This window comes from Miscanthus floridulus, chromosome 14 (assembly GCF_019320115.1).
Source record: "Miscanthus floridulus cultivar M001 chromosome 14, ASM1932011v1, whole genome shotgun sequence".
Taxonomy (NCBI): Eukaryota; Viridiplantae; Streptophyta; class Magnoliopsida; order Poales; family Poaceae; genus Miscanthus; species Miscanthus floridulus.
Genome location: NC_089593.1, coordinates 5,496,437 through 5,507,515, shown reverse-complemented (window position 1 = coordinate 5,507,515; position 11,079 = coordinate 5,496,437). Strand labels below are relative to the sequence as shown.

The 11,079-nt window shown below is 41.6% G+C and overlaps 1 long non-coding RNA gene across 2 annotated transcripts; it reads right to left on the bottom strand.

Moving 5' to 3' along the window:
- Window positions 1-327: 327 nt before the first annotated feature.
- On the bottom strand, window positions 328-3,102 carry LOC136502747 (uncharacterized). 2 transcript variants are annotated; one of them, XR_010770685.1, is made up of 5 exons: window positions 3,063-3,102; window positions 2,286-2,328; window positions 1,833-1,995; window positions 973-1,023; window positions 328-382 (listed from the first exon to the last, which is right to left on the bottom strand). It is a non-coding gene; the product is annotated as an uncharacterized lncRNA (long non-coding RNA). The 2 variants fall into 2 exon arrangements; XR_010770684.1 differs by lacking the exon at window positions 328-382 and having other exon boundaries at window positions 940-1,023.
- Between the last annotated feature and the right edge of the window lie 7,977 nt (window positions 3,103-11,079).

Here is an 11,079-nt window from a genome sequence, read left to right as displayed (position 1 = left end):
TTTACTCCTTGCTTTAACCTGCAAATGAACCAAACAGCACAAAAGAAAATAAGTAGCCAATAATGAACTAAAAGAAAATAAGTACCAAGTAATGAGCTTAAATAGATCTAACAATACCTAGGCTAACAAAAGCTCTAATTAGCATTTGAAAATCCACTAAGCTCCAAAACTATAAATTGCTAGCTCTTGAAACCAAACTGCAAGTACATGCAAAGCCATTTCAACTATTTCGTTCTGCCTTCACTGAAAAGCATGTACTGAAACTGAGGTAATTTTGCAATTACAGAGACAAGCTAACTACCGACACAACCTGAGAAGTGAGAAGCACAAGAACTGATGGACCAACACAACCTGAGAAGCACAAGAACTGATGGACTTGCACCTGTCCTCACCGAGTTCCAAAACCCAAATCCAAGCAAATGAAATAAAATAAGTTTCTGAACAGGCCATTTGACATTGCTAACAACCTTGCAAGTGAATCATACATATTCGAATCAGATTGTTATATGGCAATAAAATAAGTTTAAATTTACCAAATGCAAGCAGTCAGTTCTTACTACTGACTTTATAGTTTACAGTCCTATCAATAACGTCTACTTTCAATGCAATTCAAAGGCAAGGATAATGCTTGTTTAGGTCACAGTTTGAGGAGATATCAGTCAAGATTTGTTGTCTTTGCAAACCTTGAAGGATTTTATAAAATGTACTCAGATCATGAAATCTATTCTTTATAGTATTCAAGATGTAGCTAGCGACATTTCCTCATTTACAAATTGTGATGAAATTGATTATTTGGTACTCAACCAAAGTCTACACCCATTGAAAATATTATTTAAGATAATTGTCATGATCATACCAAAATACAGAAAAAAAAAATTCAAATCTGAATCCATAGAAAGACAAGGCAAGTTGTTGACCCAATATCATTTGAGAAATAACATTTAGTCTGATAATTGCTGGAACTAGTAATACCTGGACAAGAGAACTTACAAATTATAGCATAGCTATTGCTGATTGTTGTTGCTGAAAAGAAAAGAAAAGAGCAAAGCACTAAGCTTCTAAATCAAATAGAACAGAAATAAAAAATAAAAAGCATTCCCTACATGCAGAGTTATTTATGCAGAGTTATTTAGACAGGTATGCTAAATAAGAGAATGAGCAGCAGGTCATATTGCACATATGGTTAGGAAGTGCTTTTTTACTAGCATAAGAGACGTATGCACCATTGGAACAAACATGACATTTCAATTTTGGTACAAACAATAATACTGCTTTAGTAAAGTTTTTTAAATTGCGTAAAGTTTCAATAAGCAGTAAGACTTAAATACATGTTTCGCTTATGATAACATGCTGATCTTGTGAGTATCCTGGGTGTTCCAGGTGAAGGCAATGAGTTTCCGATGACTCCGGCAGGACAAGCTAGCATTCCCGGTGAAGATCTGTTGCTGTGTGATGAATGACTTGATGAACTCACGAGGCAAGCATCGCCACCAAGACACGAGGGCGTTGATAAATAGCAAATCTATGAGTGTGGTAGGAGTCTTGCCTGCCTTGACTCGTTTCCATTGTTGCTAACGGAAATGTTAAAGTTAAACAACTAGTACATTGAAGCGTGTAAGAACACTGTACCACAACCAATCTATAGCGTCGAACAATGGTCGCTAAAACATAATATTAACGACCAACAATTGGTCGGTATACCACAACCAACATTGTAGAAATAGACAAACGATTTACCATGGTCAGGTAACAATGCTATCTTTGTGGTGTTTACTACAAATGTAAGCTATTCCCCAAACAAACATTGGATCTGCACACATTAAGAATAATACCTGATATATGGTCATTGCTGCCAGCTCTATCACAAAGCATACTGAAGCCCACTGCATCACCAAATCTATAAATAACCCAGAAAAAATATGGATGAAATGCTAGCGGATTTACCTGAACCATGTATCCAGTCATTTTTAATATTTAGTTTGCAACTCTGAACACCTGCAGAAACATCAGTACATGAACAAAAGCTGTAATTAAGATAAGAACTTATTACGACATTGCTGTAGTGAACATGTACAATATTTAATCCATTAGCAATCTCACCATAATAAATCTACTCTGTACATTTGCTTTCTGATAATCTGAAAGAGGCTTCTCAAACCTTATTATTATTCTCTGGATTTTAATATATGCGATGGCATCTTGATGCAGAAAAATACAAGCCATAGCTCTAGTCTTTTAAGCACAATTCTTTAAAATTATCGTGGCGGCAATAGTAGGAGAATCACCTGGATTTTAGGAGGACAAATGATTAAGGAGAATCACCTGAAACTGAAGATCCATAGAAATACAGTGCTAATTAGTTACAAACCGGTAATGGTAGCAGGGAGAGTACAGAAACACAGCAACAGTTCATTGAGATGAACATTGCAGAGCTCTTCCTTTTTTTGTAATGTTTCAGATGAAGTAAGGGGTTGCAGATACATTGTGGCTGATAGATAGAACATGAACATATATCTTGTTCAATTTGTGTAGATTGCTGAATATATATTCTAGCATGCTTATGCTCACTTAACTCTTTACCAATATGTGCTTCTAATTTGGTTCATGGTGGCACCATAATAGTAGATTAATAACAGTACATAAGAAAACAGTTCCTGAACTTTGTACTGATACGTGCTGATATCTATAATTGGAACTGATTTGTTAATTTACCCTACAAGTGATTTGGATAGCTACATGTATTAACCAGATACTTTCTTGCCTTTTTTAGATCTATATATGATGAATATCATCAAAAACATATATCTTGGCTGATTAAGCCGGGGTTAATCCCTAAATAAAATTCTAAAACATGCTTTTGGCCTGAATAATAAAAACAAATGACAGAGCTTGTATGCATCCCAACGACTTATAGTGGTTCGACATCATTAGCTGTTTGTGAATTGCGATTAGACGCACTCGTTAGTGCATAGCAGTAGAAACAGATCAGATCAGATCGAGGCACGCAAGCAGTATAGGCTAGTAGCATGATTAGATCGAAAAAAATAGAGGAGGTAACTGACATGTACGTTCTGGTTTAGGCGTGCGCAGAGGTCATCGTCGTTCAGCCTGACGAGGTCGTCGCAGGACTCCATGGCGCGCTCGAGGTCCCGCTCCTAAGCCGGCACTCCTTGCTGCTCTTGTCGGAGAGGTCGGCGCATGCGGCGGCCACGGCCTCCTTTTCCTCGACGCTCTCGACGCAGCGGCGGAGGCCGCCGGCGTTCATAACGGCTTCGGCCTGGGCAAGGAGAGGAAATGGATGACGAATCAATAGCGAACGGGAGGAGAGCAGAGAGAGTCCTTGTGACTCGTGTACCTTGAGGAGGTCGATGCGGCGATGGGCTGCGCGGAGGTCCTCGAGCGGGCTCCGGCGAGATGCGATCCGATGGCTAGCGCGGCCCGGTGGCCGGCGGGCATAGGGGCGGCCGCGGGCACAGCGCACGGGGACGGGAGGGCGGCGCGCGGCGCGGGGGCGGGGGCGGGCCGGCGTGGGTGCGGATGGCTGGCTGGCTGTCTGAGGCTTGGACTGCCCGGCCGGCCGAAATCGGCTAAGTGCCCCCACCCGCGCCCTTTGCCGAGCGCCGGATCAGGGAGGCACTCGGCAAAGGAGGCAACTTTGCCGAGTGCTCCGATCCGACCGTCGGTAAATTTTTTATTTTTTTAATTCCTTTGCCGAGTGCCTCTGTGAAGGCACTCGGCAAAGAAGAAATTTCTATAAAAAAATAAAAAATCCTCTTTGCTGAGTGTCTTATTTTTACACTCGGCAAAGAGCCCCTTTGCCGAGTGCCATTTTTCGGCACTCGGCAAAGTTTTTTTATTTTTTTTGTTTTTGGCCTCTAAGTTTTTTGTGCAGCCCTTTTAAAGGACCAGGAACTCCTCCTTAGAATTTGGGGACTTTTTGTGGCTTTTTGATATATTTAGTTACTTTATTTCGTTTACTTGAATTTTTTCGAAAAATATAAATTTGAACTGCACGTGGTACGAATAATAGAATTTAATGATTCAAAAAATGATAGTCACGTTACTGAGTGTAGTGTGAGGCCGTATCCAGGAACAGACCCAAAATTTCGGACATCTTGTTCACGAAATATGACCGCGAACTTGCGTGCGAAGTGTTTTTAAATTCTATAAAAAACAAACGAAGTCCGAAAATCATGAAACTTGTTGTGATGTCGTGATATCGTATGTGGAGGCTATGATAAAAATTTCAGAAGATTTCGTGCACGTTGTTAGGTACGATGCTTACAAACTAGGACATCTCCATATGTGATATCAGATCTCACATGTAGAGATGTCCTGTTTTGTAAGCATCGTACATGACAACGTACACGAAATCTTCTGAAATTTTTATCATAGCCTCCACATATGATATCACGACATCTCAACAAGTTTCATGATTTTCGGACTTCGTTTGCTTTTTATAGAATTTAAAAACACTTCACGCGCAATTTCGCGGACATGTTTCGTGAACAAGATGTCCAAAATTTCGAATCTGTTCCTGGATACGGCCTCTCACAACACTCACTAACATGACTATCAATTTTTGAATCATTAAATTCTATTATTCGTACTACGTGCAGTTCAAATTTCTATTTTTTGGAAAAATTCAAGTAAACAAAATAAAGTAACTAAATATATCAAAAAACCACAAAAAATCCTCAAATTGTAACTAGGAGTTCCTGGTGCTTTAAAAGTGCTGCACAAAAAAATTGGAGGCCAAAAACCAAAAAACAAAAAAAACTTTGCCGAGTGCCGGGGCATGGCACTCGGCAAAGGGTGTCTTTGCCGAGTGCCAGGCATAAGGCACTCGGCAAAGAGGGTTTTAATTTTTTGTAAAAAATTTCCTCTTTGCCAAGTGCATCCACAGGAGCACTCGGCAAAGAAATTATAAAAAAAATTAAATATTTGCCGAGTGCCGTGCCAGGGGCACTCGGCAAAGTATTTTTTTTTTAAAAAAAAATTCTTTGCCGAGTGCCAGATCTGAGGCACTCGGCAAAGATTTTTTTTAAAAAAAATCAAATCTTTGCCGAGTGTGCAGGCACTCGGCAAAGAAGGCCGTGACCGAACACCGTTTCACGGGCAGCCTATGCCGAGTGTAGAGATTTTGCCGAGAGTCTGACACTCGGCAAAGAAGTCCTTTGCCGAGTGCCCTTGTTTGCCGAGTGCAGCACTCGGCAAAGAAGGTCTTTGCCGAGTGCCCGATTTTTGACACTCGGCAAAGAATTTTGCACTCGGTAAAGTCTCTGTTTCCAGTAGTGCATACATAGTGTATATATAAGTACGTAGCAAAATCTATGTATCTAGAAAAGCTAAAATAATTTATAATTCGGAATGGAGAGATTATTATATTATGTGATAATTTAATGATATTTATTTAGTATTATAAGCATTGATACATTTTTTATTTCAATTTAGTCAAAACTTAAGGTGGTTTGACCGAACATTATTCTAGAATTGTGTTCTTTTTAGATGGAGAGATCTAATATCTTTGCATATTCTGACTAACTATTCTTTTAACTATATATGACCTAGACATCGACATCAAGATGTCCAATGACTTTGCTAATCTAAGATGGATAGGTTCGGTCTTTTGAGACATTATAGAGAGTAAGATGTAGGTCATTGTGTGGAGTGTGCCTATTGGGAGGTGTATATAGGAGCCGCATATATTGGCAGATTACATGTGGTTGCTCTCGTTGTGCTGTATTTTTTTCTTTAATGCAATGGCATGACCTCTTTCTTTAGTTAGTTACAGGAGTGTTAAAAGAGCACATGACAGGTTCCCCTAGCATGCCAGAGGAAAGGGGCGCAGAGAGCCCAAGAGCCAAAATAAGCCGAAAAGAGATAATGCTTTTACAAAACCCAAGCAAAAGCCCTCCTTCTCGACACACTAAATCTTCCCGGACTTTCATAGGGATCTGTTGCACCCTTTAAGCTCATTGTTAAAGATTCTTCTATTTCGCGCTTTCCAAAAGTTCTACCAAGTGTATGTTACTACTCCATTGAAAGTGCGTTTTTGGTCTTTGGGTATGATCCTCGCTGTAGCTTCCCACCATTCAGCTATGTTGAAGATCTAGTATAATATATACATGTGTTTGTACTATCACAGGGTACGGGACAACAATAAATTACGGTTTTAATTTCAGTTGCAATTTGATGTTGATATGTGAAGATTAGCAACGAGACTGGTGGATTAAGGACCTCTTTGTCTTTTCACCAAAGTTGGACACATAGTAGCCTAGCTCAGGTGCCGAATGTTCGATGAGCAGGAGTGCCGACTGCGGCCAAGCTTTTGGCAAGAAGCGGCGACAACAAAACAGTATTGTGTGCGTGGCTGTCTAAAGGGATTCGACATTTCTCGGTGTGGACATGCAAACTTTAAACATATAAGTAAATCAAAGTCACTAGCTAGTACTGGTGATGGAGAAATTAAAGGCCAGACAGGGTTCGATCCATCACAGTTTTAATTAGGTTTGGGCTAGGTGGATTTTTCGAACCTGTAATAATAATATAATAATTAATCAGAGTGGCTAGTATCCGGATGTCTAAACGCTAGCCCCCGTCCGGACGCCTACGCCGCTGTGCCCCCCGTCCTGCGTCCCACATCTGTCTACCCACGTCTCGCCTACTGCGCCCACTAGCAAGCATGTGGGGCCACCCATGCCAGTGGGGATCGCCTCCGCCTTCCCACGCCTAACACTAAGGCGAGACAGCAGAAAGGCGAGGAGGGAGATGCAAAACATTCATATACAACAATTGCAACATACGTCTAGAAACAAATAAAACATGCGCCCCAAACACTTGCAAAAATACCTGAACAACCCTTGAAACCATTGTAAACATACGCAACATCCAGATAAAACACTTGCATCATATGTGTGAAAATATATGCAACTTCCAGAAAAACTTACTTGCAACTTACAAGATAAAAACACTTGTTGCAACATAAGATTGAAACAGATGAAACATTTTGGAACATAATGTTGCAATATATATGTGAAAACATATGCAACATCCAGATCAAAACGCTTGCAACATACGTCTGCAAAACAGATGAAATATTTTGAACAAACGCTTGCAACGTGCCTCTAAAACACTTGCAACATATGCAACATGTGCAACATCCTCCGATCAACTTTTGCAACATCCATACGAAATAATTGCAACACCCTAAAATTTGCATGTTTTTTTTAAATAGCTTAAAATGATTTAATTATGCATTTTGTGAGCATGCAAATTTAGAAAAAAATAAAAATTTTGTTAAAATTAAAATCAAATATAAGGTCTAGCTACATGTTTATGCATACATGCTGCTACATACTTATTTTTGTGATGCTTGGGTTTGATCAAAATTGCAAAAGGATTTCAATTTGAATTGAATTTGGATTTTGGAAATGTGTTTAAGAAAATAAAAAAAGAATTTCTTTTTCTCTCTCTCCCTGGCTTTCGGCCAACTCTTTCTTTTCCCTCCCGCGCGGCCCAGCTTCCCTTCTCCTTCTCGGCCTGTTGGCCCAGCTGGCCGCTTCCTCGTAGCCCGGCTCCGCTCTTCCTCTCTTGCGGCCCATTCCAGCAGGCCGGCCCAGTCGAGCCGCATCGCCCACGCTCTCCTCTCTCCCGCTTTGTTTCGCTGATGAGTCGGCCTCGCATGTCAGCTGCGTCGTCTTCCACCTCACGATCGTCTCCTTCACGGTCTCTCTTCGCACCGGGAGTCTATAACCGACCCGACGTCACCCCGACTCCGCCTTGGCATGCGCTCCAAGCTGTTTCGCTCCCATAAATACCTAGCCCAGTGTCCCGCCGCCTCCATCAAGTCACCGAAGACGCCTCGCCTCGTCCCGAGCTCACAGCGTCGCCGCTAGCCCTAGCCACCGCCGCCAAGTTCAATCCACCGAAGCCACGCGCTGCTTCCATCCGCTCCACGCCACTGTAAGTTGCCTAGTCGAGTTCACCTTGTTCTTCTCTTTCTTCCCGTGCTCTCGGCTCGTCTAACCGAGGCCTAGGACGATTCCTGTGAACACCGGCGAGGTCCATTTGTCGCCAGCCATTACGCCACCGCCTAAAGCTCGCCGCCGGCCTCTCTCTCTCCCCCTCCCATCTGATCTGTACCATCCAATCTCAATCCAACGATCTAGATCACGCGATACCCCTTCGACTGTTAAACTTTCAAAAGAGCCCCTGGACTTTTTTGTTTTCGAACCCGCTATCCAAATCATACTTCCGGGATACGTCTTTTTCTTCAGAAAGCGTAGTTTCCTTCGGTTACCTTCTGATTACGTTTTGTCTTTCAAAAAGAGTAGAATTCCTCAGTTCGATTCAAAATACGTTTTCTTCTTTTGAAAACGTAACGTAGTTGCTTCGGTTAAATCCAAAATACGCTTTCATCTATTTACAGTTTTGCCACTAGTTTTATTTAAGCTATAACTTTTTCTTTTTAACTCCGATTTGATCTTTTCAAGTTGCGTTAGATTCATAATTGCGTAATCTACATGTTTATCTTACTGTGAAACATGTTTTCAACTTTTGAAATTCAAGGTTAGATTTAATCTATTGTTTTATTAATGGAAATCTTGATTAATTCATAACTTCTTCGTTATAGCTCCGATTTTCATGATCTTCGCGTCTGAGTGTTCGTAGCGAGACGTAAATTCATTTTACAAACTTTTTATCTTGATTTTATGCTGTTGGTGTACTGTTCTAATCGATAGCTTTTGTTTGCTATGCATGATTGCTTCTGGATGCTTGTATGTTGCTGTGTTGATCGAGTATAGATGGTGAGCAATTCGTGGGTGATCAAGAGTACTACTTTGACGAGCAGGATCAGCAGGAACACTTTGATCAAGGCAAGTATAGCATGGGATCATCCTTGTTTCCTATCAACTTTAATACACTTAACTCATATGCATGTGTCTCCTTGCTGTAACTAAGGATTTCCTAGAATTGTACTTATGCCTTGACTCCTATGGGATATGCATTGGGTAGCTGTTGCTAGTGCTCAACTAAGCCATGATCTTGTAACTTAACTAATGGTATATGCAATAAACATTAAAACATGACTTTTTAGCAACTTGGAAAAAGAGGGCTGGAGTATTTAGCTACTTTCTAAATGCTTCAGATTCCTCTCCTTAAGGACTTATCTTTAAGTGATCATCTGGGGCTTACAGTACAGCTGTGAGGGCCACATGGCTCTGGCTTTAGCTCAGTACAAGGACCTTTTCTAGCTTATTAGTGGTTACCTTTATGGCGCAAGAGGGGCTTGATGAATCGGGTATAGTGCGACATCTGTCATCTTGTGTATAGGCTGCGCGTTATTGTGCCATCAGGAAGGGGAGCTCTACATCTATTTGCCAATTAGAAACTTGGCTTTATAGTGTACCCTGTCTGCTCACCTTGGTAGTGTTTTGGGGACTTGCAAACCGCGGACAAATGGGAAACACGACTCACAGTGAAAGTGTACAACCTCTGCAGAGTGTAAAACTGGTATATCAGCCGTGCTCACGGTCACGAGCGGCCTTGAAACCCTTATGGAATAGATTATCACTATTAATTAATTGTTTTTGCTATATATTATTCATGTTTACATTGATCATGTGTTTTACTTTGGGATTATGACAACTTTTTGCTACTCTTATGCTAAAATTATGACAACTAAAAGCTAAATGTTGTTAAACCTGTGTCAAGCCTTTTGAGCCTCATGAACCCTATGTTACCCTTGTTGAGTACGACATGTACTTACACTTGTTTATTTTTATTATTTGTATAAAAATCCCGGATGGGTAACAGATTGCAATGGTAATGACGACTTTCTTGAGGATTACTAGTCTTGCGATCAACCAATTGACGTCCCTGTGCTATGGAGCTTCCACGAGAGAGTTTTCTTTATACTTCCGCAATATTTATGTCAAGATTATGTCATATTATTCGTGATGTAATAAGCACTTGTGATGATACTACCTATAATTTGTCGGCTTATGTGTGTGACTGATCTTTGGGCGCACATAAGATTATGCATCCCATTTTACCCTTAAAATTGGGTGTGACAAACATACCTCTGAAACGTCTGAAACAATTGAAATATACATTTGCAACATAGGGGGGAGAGAGGCCTGGGCCGGTCGATTCTGGCTGACGGGGTGGGAGCCGGCGGCGAACACCACCTAGCATCAGCACCAGTGTCGGGCTTGGCTCAGCGGCGACGGTGGGGGATGGAGAGCGGGGAGTGCCATGGCCGCCGGGGTGGGGGATTTCGGTCGCCGGGGTGAGAGAGGACACTGCCGGGGATGGGGAGGGCGCCACACCGAGGTGGGGGAGAGCCATCCACACCCTTGCAACACCGCCGCACCACCTTCATGGATCTCACCGGAGGCAAGTGGATCTCGCTCGTGCTCTATGGATCTCATCGGGGTGGAGGAAAGGGTTGTCGGATATGCGCGCGTTGGGGGCTCCCGATGGGGGAGGATGCCTGGCATTGGTGCGCTGCAGCAGGGGATGAAGAGTGCGGAAGAGGTAAGGATGGGGAGGGAGGAGGAAGTAAAGGGATAAATTTTTTTAATATACATGCGGGTAGGAGCGAGCAGCGGAAGTGAAAAGTCGTTCGACCGTTTGTGCGATCCGTCGGCATTTCCGATAATTAATTGGCTCCTACTCCTACATAGCAGCTGCGTGCAGGTTCTTATCCGCATTATTTCTGGGCACGTACGTAATATAATTTGTTTTGATTTGATTGGTGGAGCTAGCAAGCTTACCTTACTCAGCTTTGTTTATCATCTTTTATATTTGGTGGGTTATGCAATCCATGTCAGCTCAGCAATGTACAATCAATCAGCACTGTCAATGTGAATATATTTATTTTCTGATGCACCATCTGATCTCTACTTTATTTCAAGTTTTGGACCAAAGAAGAAAATGAATATCGATCACAGATTGTACTAAAAGTTATTAGTCTAGCTTCTTTCTCGGTTGAAAACAATGGCAAAAAAAAAAAAAAATCAAAGGATGGATGCAACTCTGTTCTCAAGATAAATATTTTGACCAGAAGTTCTC